This window comes from Neophocaena asiaeorientalis, unplaced genomic scaffold, assembly GCF_003031525.2.
Source record: "Neophocaena asiaeorientalis asiaeorientalis breed wild unplaced genomic scaffold, Neophocaena_asiaeorientalis_V1.1 scaffold91, whole genome shotgun sequence".
NCBI classification, from domain to species: Eukaryota; Metazoa; Chordata; class Mammalia; order Artiodactyla; family Phocoenidae; genus Neophocaena; species Neophocaena asiaeorientalis.
The window spans coordinates 4,254,667-4,276,339 of record NW_020173198.1 but is presented as its reverse complement, the minus strand read 5'-3'; the positions used below and the strand labels follow the sequence as shown (position 1 = coordinate 4,276,339).

At 41.0% G+C, this 21,673-nt stretch overlaps 1 protein-coding gene and 1 pseudogene across 1 annotated transcript in view; both read left to right on the top strand.

Moving 5' to 3' along the window:
• HS3ST4 (heparan sulfate-glucosamine 3-sulfotransferase 4) overlaps positions 1-21,673 on the top strand; it is a 394,533-nt gene that overhangs the window by 31,276 nt on the left and 341,584 nt on the right. The window lies entirely within an intron of this gene.
• On the top strand, positions 6,254-6,371 carry LOC112399471 (uncharacterized; annotated as a pseudogene).

The following is a 21,673-nucleotide window of genomic DNA, read 5'->3' as shown; positions in this document are numbered from 1 at the left end:
AGTGCTGGAAGTCTGCTCTATGACTGAAGTTTGCTGTTGTGTCTAAATTGTATTATGTTAATGTCCCATGCAGTGTGCTTTGCAGGTGAGGTTTAGCATTTCTATTTCTCTTGTACACCGCCAAGAAGTGCTTATTTTAAACATTGCACAGTGCTCTTCAGATCCTGCGGATCTTTCCAGTGTCCCTGGCCACGGACCCTCTGATTCTCTCAGAAAGAGTATAGATGCAGTAACCATGCATTGTGCAAATTTCCGGACAGATTTTGTTTCAGATGTCCCTGCTCTCTGTTGGTCCAGTTTATGTCTTAGTTGTTGTCCTTACTTTTGAGTTGGATCATAGCATCTCTGGAAGAACAGGTATATGCCCGTGTTGAGAACACTACTCCGTGTTCAGTTTGGAGAAATCTTAATTGTCCAGCAAAAAGGTGTGTACGAGTTGTTTTATTTTTAATGGCAAAAGATTGGAAGCCACCTAAGTGTACCTCAGTACGAGACTGGTTGTGTAAGTTATGGCTTACCCACAGAAGGAATGCAGTGCGGTGGTTTAAAAGAATTGGACAGCGCTGTGCATATAGCCGTGGAAAAAAACTCCAAGATCTGCTGTTGATGAGAAAAAACAGGCTGCAGAGAGGCGTCTAGTATAAATCCTTGACAGCGTGCATGTCTCTTTTTCTAAAATCCTCTGAGTGTATTACTTCAATTAAAATAGATAATGGAAAAAAAGTAAAGATTAGCAAGTGTCTAAGGCATTTTAGAAAAATACCCATCAGAAAACACCTCAGCTGTCTTACATTGATACTGTGTTGTTTCTGATTGAGAGTTTTTTTTTCAAATTTATTTTTTTGAAGTCTAGTTGATTTACAATGTTGTGTTAAATTCTCCTGTACAGCAGAGTGATTCAGTTATACACATTAATACATTCTTTTTCATACTCTTTTCCATTATGGTTTATCACAGGATATTGAACATGGTTCCCTGTGCTATACAGTAGGTCCTTGTTGGTTATCCATTCTATATATAATAGTTTGCACCTACTAATCCCAAACTCCCAATCCATCCCTTCCCCCTCCCTGGATTGAGAATTTTGAGCTGAGGGTGGAGGAGATCCCCTGGGGATCGAATAGACACTTGGAAAGAATTTACTCCACTTCCCAGAATGCCTGTACACTGCCACCCCATTCACACCCAGGGAGAACCCGTATCATTCAATCATACTTAATCCATTTAGAGGGAGCCTCTTCAAAGCTGAATTATGCCAGTTGATGCACCTCATGACTAGAATTGTGATTGGCTTCTGGGCTTGCTGATCATTCAAGTGTTTTTATGGAAGACTTGTAACTGGCAAAAAGCACATGTGCGCACCCAGATGTCCGTGCACACGCTTTAATTAATTAATTAAATTTTTTATACAGCAGGTTCTTATTAGTTATCCATTTTATACATAGTAGGGTATATATGTCAATCCCAATCTCCCAATTCATCACAGCACCACCACCACCCTCCGTCCCTTTCCCCTCTTGGTGTCCATACGTTTGTTCTCTACATCTGTGTCTCAATTTCTGCCCTGCATACCGGTTCATCTGTGCCATTTTTCTGGGTTCCACATGCATGCGTTAATATACGATATTTGTTTTTCTCTTTCTGAGTTACTTCACTCTGTATGAAATTCATCCACGTCTCTACAGATGACCCAATTTCATTCCTTTTTATGGCTGAGTAATGTTCCATTGTATATATGTATCACATCTCCTTTATCCATTCGTCTGTCGATGGGCATTTAGGTTGCTTCCATGATTTAATTTCTCTTTCAGATTTTTCATCATTAGTGTGTAGGAATGCAACAGGTTTCTGTGCATTAATTTTGTATCCTGCAACTTTACCAAATTCATTGATTAGCTCTAGTAGTTTTCTGGTGGCATCTTTCAGATTCTCTATGTATAGTATCATGTCATCTGCAAACAGTCACAGTTTTCTTTCTTCTTTTCCAATTTGTATTCCTTTTATTTCTTTTTCTTTATTGATTCCTGTGTCCAGGACTTCCAAAACTATGTTGAATAATAGTGGTGAGAGTGGACATCCTTGTCTTCCTCCTGATCTTAGAGGAAATGCTTTCAGTTTTTCACCATTGAGAATGACGTTGGCTGTGGGTTTGTTGTATATGGTCTTTATTATGTTGAGTTAGGTTCCATCTATGCCAACCTTCTGGAGAGTTTTTATCATAAATGGGTTTTGAATTTTGTCAAAAGCTTTTTCTGCGTCTATTGAGATGATCGTATGGTTTTTATTCTTCAATTTGTTAATGTCGTGTATCACGTTGATTGATTTGCATATATTGAAGAATCCTTCCATCCCTGGGATAAATCCTACTTGATCATGGTGTATGATCCTTTTAATGTGCTGTTGGATTCTCTTACCTAGTATTTTGTTGAGGATTTTGGATCTATATTCTTCAGTGATATTGGTCTGTAATTTTCTTTTTTTGTAGTATCTTTGTCTGGTTTTGGTATCAGGGTGATGATGGCCTCATAGAATGAGTTTGGGAGTGTTCCTTCCTCTGCAATGTTTTGGAAGAGTTTGAGAAGGATGAGTGTGAGCTCCTTTCTAAATGTTTGATAGAATTCACCTGTGAAGCCATCTGATCCTGGAGTTTTGTTTGTTGGAAGATTTTTAATCACAGTTTTAATTTCATTACTTGTGATTAGTCTGTTCATATTTTCTATTTCTTCCTGGTTCACTCTTGGGAGGTCATACCTTTCTAAGAATTTGTCCATTTCTGCCAGGTTGTCCACTTTATTGGCATAGAGTTGCTTGTAGTAGTTTCTTAGGATGCTTTGTATTTCTGCAGTGCCTGTTGTAACTTCCCCTTTTCATCTCTAATTTTATTGATTTGAGTCCTCTCCCTCTTCTTCTTGCTGAGTCTGACTAATGGTTTATCAATTTTGTTTATCTTCTCAAAGAACCAGCTTTTAGTTTTATTGATCTTTGCTATTGTTTTCTTTGTTTTCATTTCATTTATTTCTGCTCTGATCTTTATGATTTCTTTCCTTCTGCTAACTTTGGGTTTTGTTTGTTCTTCTTTCTCTGGTTCCTTTAGGTGTAAGGTTAGATTGTTTATTTGAGATTTTTCTTGTTTCTTGAGTTAGGCTTGTATTGCTATGAACTTCCCTCTTAGAACTGCTTTTGCTGCATCCCATGGGTTTTGGATCATTGTGTTTACATTGTCATTTGTCTCTAGGTATTTTTTGATTTCCTCTTTGATTTCTTCAGTGATTGCTTGGTTATTTAGTAACGTATTGTGTAGCCTCAGTGTGCTTGTGTTTTTTACATTTTTTTCCCTGTAATTGATTTCTAATCTCATAGCATTGTGGTCAGAAAAGATGCTTGATATAATTTCAATTTTCTTAAATTTACTGAGGCTTGATTTGTGACCCAAGATGTGCTCTATCCTGGAGAATGTTTCATGCACACTTGAGAAGAAAGTGTAATCTGCTGGTTTTGGATGGAATGTCCTATAAATACCGATTAAATCTATCTGGTCTTTTGTGTCATTTAAAGCTTGTGTTTCCTTAGTAATTTTTTGTTTGTATGATCTGTCCATTTGTGTCAGTGAGGTGTTAAGTTCCCCTACTATTGTTGTATTACTGTTGATTTCCTCTTTTATAGCTGTTAGCATTTGTCTTATATATTGAGGTGCTCCTACGTTGGGGGCATATATATTTATAATTGTTAATCTTCTTCTTGGATTGAACCCTTGAACATTATGTAGTGTCCTTCCTTGTCTTTTGTAACATTCTTTATTTTAAGGTGTATTTTATCTGATATGAGTATTGCTACTCCATCTTACTTTTGATTTACATTTCCATGGAATATCTTTTTCCATCCCCTCACTTTCAGTCTCTATGTGTCCCTAGGTCTGAAGTGGATCTCTTGTAGACAGCATATATATGGGTATTGTTTTTGTATCCATTCAGCGAGCCTGTGTCTTTTGATTGGAGCATTTAATCCATTTATGTTTAAGGTAATTATCGATATGTATGTTCCTGTTACCATCTTCTTAATTGTTTGGGGTTTGTTTTTGTAGGTCCTTTTCTTCTCTTGTGTTTCTTCTCTAAGAACGCTTAGAGAAGTTCCTTTAGCATTTGTTGTAGAGATGGTTTGGTGGTGCTGAATTCTCTTAGCTTTTGCTTGTCTGTAAAGCTTTTGATTTCTCCATGGAATCCAAATGCCGGGTAGAGTAATCTTGGCTGTAGGTTCTTCCCTTTCATCACTTTAAATATGTCATGCCACTCCCTCTGGCTTGTAGAGTTTCTGCTGAGAAATCAGCTGTTAACCTTATGGGAGTTCCCTTGTATGTTATTTGTCATTTTTCCCTTGCTGCTTTCAATAATTTTTCTTTGTCTTTAATTTTTGCCAATTTGATTACTGTGTGTCTCGGCATGTTTCTCCTTGGGTTTATCCTGTATGGGACTCTCTGCACTTCCTGGACTTGGGTGGCTATTTCCTTTCGCATGTTGGGGATGTTTTTGACTATAATCTCTTCAAATATTTTCTCTGGTCCTTTCTCTCTCTCTTCTCCTGGTACCCCTATAATGTGAATGTTGTTACGTTTAATGTTGTCCCAGAGGTGTCTTGGGCTGTCTTCATTGCTTTTCATTCTTTTTTCTTTATTCTGTTCTGTAGCAGTGAATTCCACCATTCCGTCTTGCAGGTCACTTATCCATTCTTCTGCCTCAGTTATTCTGCTATTGATTCCTTCTAGTGTATTTTTCGTTTCAGTTATTGTATTGTTCATCTCTGTTTGTTTTTCAATTTTTCTAGGTCTTCGTTAAACATTTCTTGCATCTTCTCGATCTTTGCCTCCATTGTTTTTCCGAGGTCCTGGATCATCTTCATTATCATTATTCTGAATTCTTTTTCTGGAAGGTTGCCTATCTCCACTTCATTTAGTTGTTTTTCTGGTGTTTTATCTTGTTGCTTCATCTGATACATAGTCCTCTGCCTTTTCATCTTGTGTATCTTTCTGTGAATGTGGTTTTTGTTCCACAGGCTGCAGGATTGTAGTTCTTGCTTCTGCTGTCTGCCCTCTGGTCCACACACTTTACTATGATAAAGTCAGTATATCTGATTTCAGCATTACAGACCTCATGGAAACAATGGGGTGAGCTTGAAGAGAGGAGGTTTGGCTCCATGTGGAGACCCTGGGAATGTGCATTACACACTTCACATCACTTGTCACCTGAATTAACTACTCATCTGTTTTGATTAGATTTTCAGTAGATTTATATTCAGGCTCCAATCACAGGATTGCCATATCCTAGCTCTGTGACCTTGGGCTAATTGCTTGACTTCTCTGAACTTTATTTTTTCATCGAAAAAGTGAAAAGTATAATACCTTTGTCATAGGGCTGTTGATTGGGTTAAAGGAGGTAAATTATATCAAGTGCCTAGCCTGATGGCCACCCTTTGGTGGATCCTGGTTAACTGAAAGCTGTTTCTTGTTATTAGGAAGGTGTCAGAGGGCATTAAGAACCTATCTGGTCTGTGCAGGGTTGGGAGGGTCATAGCAACAACACCTTCAGGAATAAGGACTCAGAGACTCAGTGGGGAAGTGGCTGTACAAGCCAAGATTCCAGGAGAATCTCCAGTGTTTGTTTCTTTGTGTCTTCTGTTTCTCAGTATTGATAACTAGTAAACCCTTAAGAAGTTTTAATCCTATGGGTTTTGAGGGGGCATGATGGAAGAGTCTGGAGAGATGGGGCCCCACTGAGCAGCCAGGCTGGGAGCAGCAAACCAAGGAATTAAGTAGGGAAATTAGGAGTTTTTTCCTGGGATCTTTTCCTGAAAAAGAAATGGGACACAGAGAAAGACAACTATTATATGATATCACATATATGTGGCATCTAAAATATAATACAAATGAACTTATTTACGAAATGAAAACGGACTCACAGACATAGAAAACAAAGGGGAAAGGGGGAAGGGATAAATAAGGAGTATGGGATTAACGGATATGTACTACTGTATATTAAAGTAGATAACAACAAAGAATTACTGTATAGCACAGGGAACTATATCCAATATCTTGTATTAACCTATAATGGAAAATAACCTGAATCAATCAAACACTCTATCTATCTATCTATCTATCTGTCTGAATCACTTTGCTGTACACCTGAAACTAACACAATATTGTAAACCAACTATAGTTCAATTTTAAAAAAGTGCATCTATTATAAAAGTGCAAACCATTGCACTCTACAGCCATACCACCCTGAGTGCACCCAATCTCATCTGATCTCAGAAGCTAGGCAGGGTAGGCCTGGTTAGTACTTGGATGGGAGACCACCTGGGAATACCGGGTGCTGTAGGCTTAAAAAACAAAAAAAGCAAACCATTGCGTAAAACTTTTTTTAATTAAGTAAATAAATTAATTTTTTGCTGTGCTGGGTCTTCATTGCTGCACACGGGCTTTCTCTAGTTGTGGTGAGCATGGGCTTCTCGTGGTGGTGGCTTCTTGTTGCAGAGCACAGGCTCTAGGTGCGGGCTTCAGTAGTTGTGGCATGCAGGCTCAGTAGTTGTGGCTCGCAGGCTCTAGAGCACAGGCGCACTCATTGTGGTGCACGGGCTTAGTTGCTCCTCAGCATGTGGGATCTTCCCAGGCCAGGGCTCGAACCCATGTGCCCTGCATTGGCAGGCGGATTCTTAACCACTGCACTACCAGGGAAGTCCTGGATAAAACTTTGACTCACTAACTGGCAGTGTTCCTTCAGATAATATGTATTAGAGAAGAGACCAAGTATAATTTAAGATGTGTCAACTCTGAAACTATTGCTGTTTTTTGTTTTGTTTTGTTTTGTTTTGCGGTACGCGGGCCTCTCGCTGTTGTGGCCTCTCCGGTTGCGGAGCACAGGCTCCGGACGCGCAGGCTCAGCGGCCACGGCTCACGGGCTCAGCCGCTCCACGGCATGTGGGATCTTCCCGGACCGGGGCACGAACCCGTGTGCCCTGCATCGGCAGGCAGACTCTCAACCACTGCACCACCAGGGAAGCCCAAGTTACTTATTAATGTCTGTGAAGTGGAGTTCATCCTGTGGATTTTAGACTGCTGCTGTGAGGTTCCTTGCTGTATAGCACATATAAAATTCCTGGCACCGGCTGGATGTTCAGTAGAGGTTCTCAGATTTCCTCGAATCTGTAATGTGCACTCTTACTCTTATGATCACTAGGAAGAGAGCGTTGCTAATTAAACCGTGACGGTACTTCTACATGTAGAATTTTAAAAGTTCACATTTATTGGAAAAAGCATCCTTATGCTTGAACATTTATCTTCCATCACTCTTGTGCGTTCGTACATCAGAAAAAAATAAAAGAGATAAATTGGTCCATGGATTCCTGACATTTCTTATTCAAAGTTGGACCCTTCTGAGCCACCCCCAGTTCTCAGTGTCCTCCTCTTGCGTGTGCTTCGTGCTCTCGTTCCTGATCCCACCTAGGCTGTTGCTCTGACAGCATTTCTTAAAGCGTGCTCCATCCTTGCCCTCAGGATTTTCTTCCAGGCTGCTGCCGGTTTTGACGCACAGACTCAGGCAGCGACAATACGTGATGATGATTGTGACACACATTTTGATTCCAGCTAGGTTGGAATGTGAATAAAAAGATACATTTTAGGATTGATGAAATATTGTAGTTTGCTCACTTTCCTCTCCTCCCAGCTTTGCTCATTGCAACACCAGAGCAGCAGAATGTCATCCAATTACCCATAGAATCGTATCCCCTTTCCTGGTACTGTACAGAAAGCGTGTGTGTAACTGTGGCTTCTGTGCTCTGCTCAGCCTCTGTCTCCTGTATGAAATCTTCCCAGCTGACAGCAAGCAAACTCGGTATGCCACAGCTAAGCATACATGGCTATAAAGTCAACTCTCGCCTCTTTCCCCATCACTCATTATATGCCAAGCACACTGGCCTGCTTGCTGTTCATTGCACAGCCCAGGCTTGTTTCTAACTCATGGCCCTGGCCTTTGTTCTCTGCTGTATCAGTGGTTCTCAACAAGGGGAGTTGTAGCCCTTCCTCTAGGGAAAAGAGTGGAAACATTTTCGGCTACCCCAATGACTACCCAGAGGACCCTACAGATATTGGGTACGGGGGAGGGTCAAGGGATGCTAAATGTCCTGCGATGCTCAGGACAGACCCACACAAGAAAAACGACCCCATGCCAAATGCCAATAGCATCCCGTTGGAGAAAACCTGACCTCAGTGGCTTTTGCTCTTGGCTTTGTATGGCTGTCTCTTCCTTGTCACTCATTCATGGTGTGAATGGTACCTTCTAGAAGTGTTCAGAGCATAACCTGCCTGCATAGGCTGCAGGCTTGCTCCTTCCAGCCTGGGTCACTTTCTATCGTACTGCTTAGTTTATTTCCACCATAGTACTTGTCACTGCCTGAGATTATCTTGTTTGTTCCTCTGATTATTACTATTTTCACTGTAGTGTGCTTCACTTACAATACTATATTAGTTTCAGCTGTACAACATAAGGGTCTGATATTTTTACAGATTATACTCCGCATAATGTTGGCTCTCTTCCCTGTGCAGTGCGTTACATCTTTGTAACTTGGTTATTTTACACCTAGTGGTTTGTACCTCTTGATCCCCTTCACCTATGTTGCCCTTCCCCCATGCTTCTCCCCTCTGGTAACCACTAGTTTGTTCTCCATCTCTGTGAGTCAGTTTCTGTTCTGTTATATTTGTTTGTTTCATTTTTTAGATTCCACATATACTTGAAAACATGCCATATTCGTCTTTCTCTGTCTGACTTATTTCAGTAAGTATAATACCCTCCATGTCCATTTATGTTGCTGCGAATGGCAAAATTCCATTCTTTTTTATGGCTCGGTAATGTTCCATTATATATAGGTGTATATATGTGTATACGCACACACACATACACCACAGCATCTTCATCCATTCTTCAGTGGGCGGACACTCAGGTCGCTTGCATGGAGGTTCTTCAAAAAATTAAAAATAGAACTACCATATGATCCACCGATTCCACTTCTGGATATTTAGCCAAAGAAAATGAAAACACTAACAGGAAAGTATAGGTGCACCTCAGTGTTCATGGCAGCGTTATTACTTTGTTATTTTTGGTTTGTGTCCTTCCACTAGTATATACATTGAGAGCAAGGATCTTGCCTATTTTGTTTACTGCTCTATCCTCCGCATCCAGAACAGAACCTCACACTTAATAAATATTTATTGAATAAGTGAACAAATGGATGAAGAATCAGAATTGTCTCCTAATTATCTCAAGCCTCCAATTAGACAGGAAGCTACTTGTAACCTGCCCATTTTCCCTGTCTCCTCTTTAGTGAATGACACACTTAAACAAAACAAAAAAAGCAACCCAAAAGACTACCCAGCAGTTGGCTGTCGTAGCGATGGTCTGCCATTTCTGTTTCTGTTTTCTAAGGAACAGTGTCATCGCTCATCAGTGTCAAAGTGAATTGGATGGGTGATGTCTTAAGCTGATTGTTTCCTGAAAAGTGCTCTCTGGAGCATGACTCCCTGAATGTCAGGATGGCAAAACGTGAGGAGGGTTATGTTGTTGGTTATTGAAAGATGTTCTTTCCGCTTAAGCTTTCTCTGAGATTTCAAGTGTGAGTTCACAGACCTTTTGACTACAGGGGAGCAAAGATGCATTGGCATATTCCTGTGGTTGAAGTATTTAAAGTATTGGCACCCTTCAAGGCCTCCTCCGGAAAGGCAGAGAGGAGACACAGGAGAGACTATTTAACCAGTGCTCAGGACACGTGTCTGCCTGTTCCCTTAATATAGGTATTTGCCTGCTCTGAACAGGTCGATTCTCGGATGGAATGAGCCTCAAAGATCTTAGGTTCCAAGTGACTCCTTTTCAAGACGTTGAATTAACTTGGTCAAGGTGGGACAAGTATTGATAGTTAGAAGCAGACCACGATCGGCAGTCAGATATTCTGGTTGTGGCTTCTTTCACGGAGAGGAGTCTTGCTGATGTCATGGTGGCTGGTTTAAACGACGCAGAATGAAAGCATAATTTAGAGTGATCACTCCTTTGGGGTAAGCACTTTCCATTGCCGTTTTCTGACTTAATCTCAGCGACCTATGATTATATCACCACTTACATAGATGCGGAAACTGAAGCTCAGAGAGGTTGAGATGACTTGCCCGAGGTCACACAGTGTCAGGTCCAGGGACTCTCATCTTCCCTGACCTCCCAAACCCACATTCTTAATTGCTGTAGTGGATGAGGTTTCCTCCTCTCCCCTTAATTTACTTTTAAATTTCTGTTTGCTAAGATCCAGGGAAGGAAAGAGTATATAAAGGGTAAATATAGTTGAAAGATATGGTGAGAGTTTCTCATTACTGAGCCTATCACAGATTGTTAGTTTCTGTCTAGAATCTGTCACTATTATATTTCTGATTATACTATACAGTTTTGTGTGTGTGTGTGTGTGTGTACTCTTCCTTTTGTGAAAAGTATTGGAATTGAAGAGATTTCTATTTTTGAGTCATTTTCTTCTTTCCTTCTCATGCAGGGCTTCAGCAAATGTTGCAAAATTCATTATACACAGACATTTTCCATCCCATTTTGCATTTGAACATCAGAGATGGATAATAAATTGTTTTTTTTTATTACTTTAAATGATGTACTACTCCTCAGTCTTTTTTGTTTCGTTTTGTTTTTGTATAAAGGGAAGCATTTACCTTGCCAAGATTTGATTTTAAGTACCAGCACTGCATTTCCTTAAAGGGTACATTCAAGAAAGAAGAGGGGGGAAAAAGCAGTACGCCAAGATTGTTAAGATTATACGTGGCTGAACAAAGTACTTTGAGGGCACCTCTTCTTAATGAACTTGATTGAACTGCAGATTCAGTGAGCTTTAAACGTAAAGAGAGGCTACGATATCATCTGTCTTTGAAATAATAGTAAAAGAATGCTCTGTGGCTTATAACACCCTCTTGCCTGTATTATTTCATTTAATTGATGTGAAATAATTCAGTGACGTTTGTTTCTACCAAGAATGTGCCTGGCTCTGTGCTAGGTGCTGCCATGTGAGGAAGCACATTTCTTGCTCTCAAGGAGTTTATGATGTAGTAGAGAGGCATGGATACATAAAGAAAGAGGTATCTCTGAGACATAGGTGATATATTGGCCATCGCTTTCAGTGGCAAATGACAAAAACCAGCTGAAAAGGAGAATTTATTTGCTCACATACATGAAAAATCTAGGGGGTATATGTAAATACTCAAAAAGCAGGATCTGGGAGTACAAATGCCCACCCCCCGGCCCCAGCCAGTCCCTTGGCTTTACTTTTTTTTCGTGTTGGTTCATTTGTGGGCAAGCTCTCCCCATAGCGGTAAAGATGGCCCTGGTAGCTCCATGTGTTCATCTTACTGGCTTAGGTACCCGGGGTGGTAAAGAGGAAGTATCTTCCTAATAATTCCACCAAACGTTTCAGTGTTGATTCTCATTAGACCCGCTTGGGTCTTCTGTTTGTTCACCCTAAACCAACCGTGGTGATCAGGGGAATAGGCTATGCTTATTGGCCAGCTTTGAAATACGGGCAGCCTTGGATTCTCCAGGGAGTGGGGTCAACCACACCAGGAAAACATGACAGAGAGGGATGGTTCTCAGAGGAAAACGGTGTGCTGTTGGAAGAATAAGGGGGAATGGATTCTTGGCAAACAAAAGCAACAGAGATCTCACACTTCTCAGCTATTCAACCCTTTGAAAGATTCTTGTCCTATCTTCTGGAGCGTGAGGCTACTTACACGCTTAGCTGCCACTGGTTTCTCTTTCTGCTCTCTGTGTGCACTGCATGGTTCATGGTTCCAGCCTTAGCATCTGCCTTCTTCGGTCTCTGCTTTCTACCTTCCAGTTGTGTTACATTCACATCAAATTCTACATGTTACAAACCCAGCATATCAGCAGTTCCACAAGACCAGAATCCCACTGAGCTTCCCCAAAGTCCTGAGTCATTGAAGATATCAGAGGTCCATCATACCCAGTTGTCACCTTAACATTCTAGACAGCTAATTGTTATGGTCTACTCCAGTAACAGGACAATCATAGGAAGCCTTGCATGTTTCAGCGAGGAAGAGGCAGTGTAGCTGTCTGGTGATGAACACGTGGGCTTCCAGGGCCAGTACACTTGCCTTTGAATCTTTTTTTTTTCCTGGTGGCATATATATATATATATATTTTTTTTAACATCTTTATTGGGGTATAATTGCTTTACAATGGTGTGTTAGTTTCTGCTTTATAACAAAGTGAATCAGTTATACATATACATATGTTCCCATATCTCTTCCCTCTTGCCTTTGAATCTTGGCTTAGCATCCATTCTCTTATCTGTGTGACCTTGGGCAAGTTATTTAACCTTTCTTTCTCAGTTTGCTCATCCATAAAAATAGGGATAATAATAGTAACTACTTAAGACTGTTGTGTGAATCAAATGAATTATACATACAAAGCACTCAGAAGAGTGTTATCACATAATCACTTTAAAATGTTAGATATTTATTTTGGGCACAAGGTGAGCTGTAAATCAATTAATCAATCAGTGTGTCAGAGAAGTCAGTATTTTGTAAGGCAGTTCATTTTTTTTGTTGTTTGATGGGTCTTCTTATGCTGATTTCCATTGACTCTCACATCCTGTTCTACTTGCTTCTTCCATAGCTACACAGAATGAGTCTTACTGTTCTAGAACGTGATGGCTTTGCAGATATTTCCCATCATCTGTATCATCCCATCCCAGTGTTCCCTTCCCAGGTTTAGATAGTCTAAGTTCTTCAGTTGATACTTTCGAGGACTTTGACCACTCTCTCTATTCCTTTCTGGATCACCTCAATTTTGTCAACATTCTTCTTCAAAAGAGGTGTTCGGAATAAATTCAGTATTTCATCCATTGTCTAAAAAGCCTGTCAGAAAGCTCATCTTCTTTGTTCTTTACACTCTGCCTCCTTTAATGTAATTTGATATGGAATTAGTTTTTAAAAATTATCTACATCACAAGGTTGACTAAAATGAGTCCTGTGGTCAACTAAGACTCCCAATAGACTTTTCCATTCATCCCGATTTTGGCCAGGTATCTTTTTTTAAACTATTTTTAAAATTGAAGTATAGTGGATTTACAATGTTGTATTAGATTAGTTTTAGGTGTACAGCAAAAACATTCAGTAACACACACACACACATTCTTTTTCAGGTTATTTTCCATTATAAGTTATTATAAGATATTGAATATAGTTCTGTGCTATACAGTAAGTCTTTGTGGTTTATCTGTTTTATATATAGTAGTGTGTATACGTTAATCCCAGACTCTTAATTTATCCCTCTCCCCCCTTTCCCCTTTGGTAACCGTAAGATTGTTTTCTATATCTGTGAGTCTATTTCTGTTCTTTAAGTTCATTTGTATCATCTTTTTAGATTCCACATATAAGTGATATCATATAATATTTATCTTTCTCTGACTTCACTTAGTATGATAATCTCTAGCTCCATCCATGTTGCTGCAAATGGCATTATTTCATTCTTTTTTTTTTTTTTCGGTACACGGGCCTCTCACTGTTGTGGCCTCTCCCATTGCGGAGCACAGGCTCCGTATGTGCAGGCTCAGTGGCCATGGCTCACGGGCCCAGCCACTCTGCGGCATGTGAGATCCTCCCGGACCGTGTCCCCTGCATGGGCAGGCGGACTCCCAACCACTGCGCCACCAGGGAAGCCCCTCATTCTTTTTTATGGCTGAGTAATATTCCATTATATATACCACATGTTCTTTATCCATTCATCTGTCAATGGACATTTAGGTTGCTTCCATGTCTTGGCTATTGTAAATAGTGCTGCTGTGAACATTGGGGTGCGTGTATCTGTTCGAATTCGAGTTTTCTCCAGATATATGCCCAGGACTGGGATTGCAGGATCATGTGGTAACTTTATTTTTAGCTTTTTTAAGGACCTCCATACTGTTCCCCAATTTACATTCCCACCAACAGTGTAGGAGGGTTCCTTTTTCTCCATACCCCAGGTATCTTTTATAGTTGCCTGAAGTTTGATCCTGTCACCCAGCACACTGGATAATGAAACAAGCTTGGTGTGAAATATAAAATTAATGAACTGCATATATGAGACGGGAGTAGGTTTGGCTGCATCTAGTGGAAACGTCCCAAATAACAGTGACTTAAAATAAGACAGAAGTTTGTTTTTCTCTTCAACATAAAAGAATTCCAGAGTTGAGCTTGTTCTAACATAGTCTATAAATTCTCCACGGCCATCAGGGACTCAGGCTCCTTTTAACAGGTGTTTCTCCATCTTTAATATGCTGCCTCAGGGTTCAAGATAGCTTCTGGGACTCCAGCCATTGCAAGTGGGGGGCATAGAGAAGAGAAAATGAAGGTCACGTTTCTTCCTTTTACAGGAGTTTTCCTGGAAATCTTGAAGAACACTTCTCATTGGCCAGGACATAATCACATGGCCATGTCTAGTTGCAAGAGAGTCTGGGAAATACAGTCTTTTGGCTAGGGAACTATGTACCCAGATAAAAATAAGAGTTCTGTTACTAAAAATGGAAGAAAGAATAAATGGTGAGTTGGGCAACTGACCATATTGGCCACAGATATGTTGGTGATAACATTTTTGAACAAGGTCAAGCATTGGGTCATGCGTTGCACAACTTGAGACCTTCCCGAATATGACTCTGAATAGATGATCACTCCATGAGTGTTTCTGAAATGGTTGTTCTTAGACCATATCCAATTTGCTAGAGATGCTTATTAAAGATGCAGAATACTGGGCCATGTCCTATATTTTATGCACATTAAATATTTTATTACTCCCTTAAAAACCAATTTTATTGAAGTATAGTTTACATTCAGTACAATTCACAAAATTTAAGTGTTAAATTGATAAGGTTTGATAAATATGTACAGTCATGTGTACCATCAAGGTATAGAACATTTCTGTCACCCCCAAAGTTTCCTTGTTTCCCTTTGCTGCCCCCTCCCAAGAAATACGCTTTATGTCAGTTTTATTTTTGCCTTGTCTAGGATTTTATATAAAAAACTATATAGTACATAGTCATTTATATACCGTTAAACTTGGAGATTTACTGATCTACATGATTTCAATAAAAATAAGCTCTGACTTAACTGTTGTTTCATTTGGCTCTAATTTCTTAGTCTGGTGTCTATAGTATCATGGGACAATCTATCAGATATTTGACAAATATTGAGATATAAATGTCCACTGCATACAAGCTTTCGCCTTCATTTTCACCCGTTTAAGTCATCCTTTAGCTCTTAGTATAGATTTCACTTCCACTGTAAAGCCTTCTTCACTCCTCTTGTCATGCGTCAAATGTGCTTGTTCTGTATGCTTCATTGTTCCATGGACTTTCCTGTTGATTCTAAGCTTACTCTAGGTCTGCTCCCATTAGACTGTGGGCTTCTTAAGGGCAGTGCCTATTCTTTGCCTGTCATTGAATCCCCAGTGCCTATGCCAATATCTGGTTTTGTGACCGTACTTGAAAAGTATTTTCAAGTGATTGATTGAACACAGAATGGTGTTACAAGTGCAATAATTTGATGTAAAGTGCTACAGGTTAGTAAAGAAATATGGCTGAGGAGATTCAGAGAATGACTTACAGAAGTTGTCATCTGGACCTTGAAGGGAATTTGCTGGGCAAAGAATGGGATGAGAGCACCCTGAGTAAGCAGTCATTGTGTGCAAAAAGCATGGACTTATGCGTGGATGTGAGGTGTTTGAAGAGGAGAGAAGAGTTACAGGTGATCAGAGCATGAGGTGTGTAGTAAGCGAGGAGGGGATCAAACTGTGAGTCAAAAGTTGATGATAACCATTACGATAATCAGAAAGAAGTGAGCGAAACTTATGTCTGACATGGAAGAGTACCTTGGGCATTATTTCTTGATACTCGTGTAACTCCTCTTTCCATTGGTTTCTGGCAATTAGAGGCTTGTGGACATGACAGTCAGAGAGAGCCATGAGTGCTAGTTCCAAAGGCAGAGGTATGGCTCGTTTTCAGCACCATGTTTGTGGACAGCACCTATTGCAACGATGAGCTTTTGCTGCCTTCTGCAGGCCAAGATATTTGGTTTGTCTCTATGCTGGACATACGGCAGGATGGGACTCTAAACCTGTGGTCCAGAGCATCTATACTTCAGAATCAAAAAAATAACAGGTACCTCACTGGCCCAGGGGTATTGCATTTCTCCATCGAATCCTCACAGCTCTTCTCAGGTAGATGTCATTTTTACTTCTCTTTCTACAGACTGGTGAACTGAGGCACAGAGAAGAGAGATGGGTGGCAGATCTAGGACTCAAGCTTGGGTCTTCATGACACCAATATCTGTGCTCTGAGCCACTACACTTGTCTTAGAGTGGGCACCAACAGACTTCTGTGGAACTCTCCAACTTCCTTCAGATGCCCAAGTGTGGATATCCTCTCGGTGGAGACAAGCATTGTAGATGATTCATAGTTGGAATCTTGCTTGAGCCAGCAGGAGTGGTGGTAGGAAAGAGGGCTTTTCCTAGCTTGCTTCCTCCTGAGTTTGAAAGGGTGATCTCAGATAAATGCGTCAGCTGGCAAGCAGGTGTGTGCACCTTGATGTTGTCTCAACTGCACCTGTGAAAGGGAAGTTAGTGGAATCCAGGAATTTAGTCTCTCTCTCCCTCTCTCTCTCATGCCAGTAGGAGTCATTGAAGATCCAGTGGAAAAAAACTTTGGCTACTTTCTCACTAATTTCATTTATAATTATACTTCCTTAATGATTGTGTGAGATCTGGTCAGTGGGAGGTCCAGCTCCAAGTCTGTGGGAGAGACGCATTGAGTTCTCCCCAGAGAACTCCTGGCTGTGCTTGGATGGGTATGCTTACATATGGCATAAGCATTTTTTTCTTAATGGTTGCATGCCACTCCTCCTTGTTTTAAAATGAGCCCATACTGTGCCCCATTAGCTGAAATTGACATGACGGTTATTTTCAGTGCCGTTTCTTTAAAGAACTCTGTCTCCCTGTGCATTGCTAGCTTTCCCTGCCTTGCTAAGTGGAATGAAGAACCCCTGGGAAAGTGTGGTGGCAGCTTTTCAGAAGCTGCAGAGCCCAGCTCCTGCCTTCCCACCCTCGTATCTGCAGCTCAGAGAGCATCACACATTATACAAATATTAAGGATTCCTTTCTCAAGGCAGAATCGTCTGGAAATCTCAGAATCAAAAGCTCCATGATAAAAATGCATGAAGCCGTATCCTTATTGGTAAACTTACATATCCAGCTGAGATACTGCACATGATAATAAATTTTCTATGCAAAAAGGGTTTATCTCCATCCACATATTATTCCACATCATTATTCATTCTGGGGAAGTGATTGCTGTCCTAGGTTAACTGATTGAACTTCTGGAACCAAAGCTTCAAGCTTATCTTACTGGCTATTGCTTGACTTCTCATAAATTGCCATTAGGTTGGTAGGAATGATTAAACACACGCTCCATTAGGAAATGTTAAAGTTTTTATACTGGTTTAGAATAAAAACAGGATTAAGGGGGGGCGTTTCTAAGGTTCAGTACAGCATGAAATTGAAATCTTTTTGGCGTATGAAATGTACAATATGAATAGTCTTCCCATTTTCTGGGGGGATTATAGACAGTGGACAAACCACTGCCAAGTTCACCTGTAGATGCTAACACAGGGAAGTAGGAAAAACCCATTCTGGTATTTCCCGAGTCTGTATCTTTTAGTTATCAGATTCTTAAACAAGAACGACAGCAACAGCAATAATAATTACAACAAGTAAACATCGCTCAAGCTTAAATACGTGTTAGGCACTGTCTTCTATGGTTGACTGTCTATAAGCAGATTTTTAAAGTGGTTAAGAGGCTAGAGGAAGCCTGCTTTGGTTTCGAATTCATATTCTGGCTCTTACTGTGTGAGTTTCGGAAAACTACATTTCTCTCTGTGCCTCAGTTTCCCACTCTTAGAAGGGATAATAATGGCTTTGTGCTTCATGAGTTTGTTAAGAGAATTAAGTTACGTGACGTGGGTCCAGAAACAGAAGAAGCTATGAACAAATGTTGTTAGTTTATTATTAAGTATTATTATTATTACTATGATTATATTTTAGTGGCTCTTCAAAAAACTCTGTGAGGTAGATATTATTAGTTCCATTTTCCAGATGCTGAAATTAAGGTTAATAATGTAGAAATCGATTATTTTCTGAAGAAGCAGAGAGAATAAACACATGCTATTCTGATTTTGCTGTTGTGCTGTAACTCACTCAGAGAATTTTGTACCATGCAACAACAATTATTTTATTAGGCTCATGGGTTCTGTGGGGAAGAAGTAGAACAGTGCCCGGCAAGGTTGGCGTGTCTCTGCTTCACAGAGCCTGGGGCCTCAGCCGGGAGAACCCAAATAGCTTGGTGCTAGAATCCTCTGGAGGCTTCTTAATTCATATGTCTTGGGCTGGGGCTGGTATGTCGCGAAGACTGGGCTCAGCTGGTATGGTTGATTAGAACGCTTCCATATGGCTTGGGCTTCCTCACAGCATGGTGACCTCAGGGTAGTCAGACTTCTCACATTGCAGCTCAGGCTTCCCAGAGCTAGCATTCTGGTGACAGAGGTAGAAGCCTCATGGTCTTTAGTGACGTAGCCTTGGAAGTCACATAACATCACTTCATACTCCAGGGGTCAAAGGTGATGAACCCACCTGAATTGATTTCCATTTTCTATGGAACGAGTGTCATAGACTTTGCAGCTATGTTTTATAGCCACCACACATGCTGTTGGGACTCGATGTTACCTTTGTGCCTGGATGTAGACTGCTGTTTCTTGCTCCAACTAATACTGTGTAGCTCTTGGAAAGCTCAGGGTATACAGTGGTTGAGGAACTTTCTCAGTACTCTTGAGCCCAGCCCTCGGCGGTGTTGCCATCTTGGAAGCTCTTTGCATTCACACGTACACAGTTTCTCTCCTATGAATATTCAGGTTCCCACTCACCTGCCCTGCATCTGTGTGTGTGTGCATGTTGTGCGTGTGTGTGTGTCTTCGTCGTTCCATCCTGTTACTTCATTCTCCTTTTTTCCTTTTCCCTTCTAATTCTTTCTTTCCAGTGGATTCAATTAATTCTCTTTGCTCCCTTAGCAATAAAACAGTTCCCTCTACAGCATTCGAATGAGTCTCTCTCATTATTTCATTGAGATTGTTATGTTTGAAAACTTGAGGGCAGGGCAGGCGGAAGGAAAGGAATTTGCAGGGAGTCCCTGTTGTGTGGTGGGAGGGCTGCCGAAGAGGAGACAAGAAGCTGCCACTTGATGTTCTCATGACACGTAAATAATTGATGAAGCATGCTTAAAACCGCACCCCTCCCCGGTGCGTGCCCATGCTGAGACCCATGACCTTACAGGAGGGTGTTGTGTGGGTCCTGGCCAGAGCCTGGTTTGAAGCGGCTCATCGCCATCACTCCTCTGTCCACCTCAGAAGAGAGATTTCCCCTGACAGTGTGTGAGGATGTGGATGGATGCATGTGTGCTTAAGTGTATGTGAGCCCGGCTTCATTCATTTCCCCTCCATACTCTCCAGTCATGGAGATGCTCTTTCATTGTGGCCATCACTGGGAAAATGCAGTACGTGGCAGAGACCGAGCTGAGGATCTTTATAACATGACTCAAAGAATGTCAGAGAATGTTACACAAAGCCAGGAATTAAGCTCTGTGGGTGCCGGAGCGACACTGATTATGTAGGGATGACATAGAAGTTATTACAAAGCGCTCCGGGTTTTTGTTAGGAATCTGTTTTGAGTCTCCTTTCAGGAGTTTATGTCATCAGTTAGCTGAATAGTGGACAGACCTGCATTTCATTCCTGCTTTACACTGTGCCAAACAGGGATCATATTTGTTACTAGACTGAAGAGTCTCGTAGTGGAAGAAAAGAAAAATGAGCTGGTGGGGAGTAAGTAGGACTGGATTTCAATCTAATTGTCTTTCATGTTTTCCACTGCTGTTTGGCTTACACATAGTGGTAGTGTTTCTGGGAAGTGAGGATTAGACTGTTTGCTGGAGGTTAGAGTAAGAAAAGACAGGTCTGCTGCCGTCGGTAGTGATCTCAGCCTACGACGATGAAAGGAAGTCCCTAAGTTGTTATGCATTCGATTGTTAAAAAAAAAATGGCTTTCCCACTGTGTTTCTGTGACACGTGAGTTTTAAATCTGCTCTACTGCTTCCATTTTCTTTTATTTTCTTTTTTATCCTAAGATTAAATCTGGGACTCTTTGGAAGCTTCCAAGCCAGGGAGTGATTCAGACCAGCTTTGGGAGATACAGGTGGAGATGGGCTTAGGAAGGGTCTTCCCGGTTCGTTTTACTCCATGAATAAATATGTCACGAAAAGAGGACTTTCATGAAAGACTCTGAGGGTCACAGTCACTAATTATGCCGACTGATTGTCAAATCAAGGTGTTGGGCTCTTCTACGGCATTGCTCAGCCAGGTCTAGGTATATTTCACATTTGCAAATGGCCAGCCGGATGGGCCAATTGAAAACTATTATTAATAACCCGGAGACATAAAATAGAGATGCTTTGGGGGAAGCGCAGATATGTGTACTGGGAAAAGAAAGGCCATTCTGCACGTGAAAAATGAGATCTTAAGAGTTGGGCAAGAATGAGAGAAAAGTTTAGCAATGAATCATGTTGGTTATAATGAAGAGAGGAAATCAACGCGATAAAAGGATTTGTCTGAATGGATTATAGGCAAATTTAAAAGAAGGAGAAAAAAAGCAACAAAGGGCATTGCTGGCTTGGGATTTGGGTTCTTTCAAAATCCTCGATCATTCTCACAATCATTTCTGCATTTCCTCAGTAGCCACGTGAAACACAGCTCTCTCTTCATTGTCTGAGATTAACCACTAACTGCAAACATACATTAAATGAAGTATTGAGTATTTGTCTTCCAAAAATACACTTGAACGCTGTTTATTTCCCCGATAGGTCTGCTGTGATGCATTTAGGTGCCATATTGCTAAATACATACTGTACTTTCATATCTGCACCGGTTCCTCTCCCGCTGCCGTACTTGGGAAGCAGGTGTGGAGGACCCGCAATTACAGATAGAGTTTTTCTCGTAAACTGTTTCAATTGTTTGCTTCTGGAAACAATTAGACTGACGGTATTATAGAGGAGTGCTGTGTTGCAGCCGGCAATCCTCTTCATGAGTTTTCTTAGCAAAATACCATGTTGACATATGCTGGGCCCACAGAGAAGATTCACTTATATGGTGGTCTGACCTCCAGGGAAACGGGGCTCAGGAGAAATTTCCCCAGGACAATGGCATTGCCAAGAGGAAGTCAGCTGGAAACAAGTGTTGTCCTGGCACGGGTTGCTTCTGATGAGGCTGGCATGGGGTGTGGACACCATTCCCCCTCAGCTGCAGTGGCGGTGGTGGGGAGACCCTGAAGCTTTCTGGTAAATAGCGCAGAGGGTGATGTATCACTCGTGACCTTTGTCCAGCCCAACAGGCTTTCACAGAGCTGGTGGCTTGCAAAGCCCCAGTAAGTAAAGTGCTTTGGGAAGGAGTCAGATGTGTTGATGTCTTTGTTTCACAGGCCATGTCTCATGACATTAGTGGACCTCACAG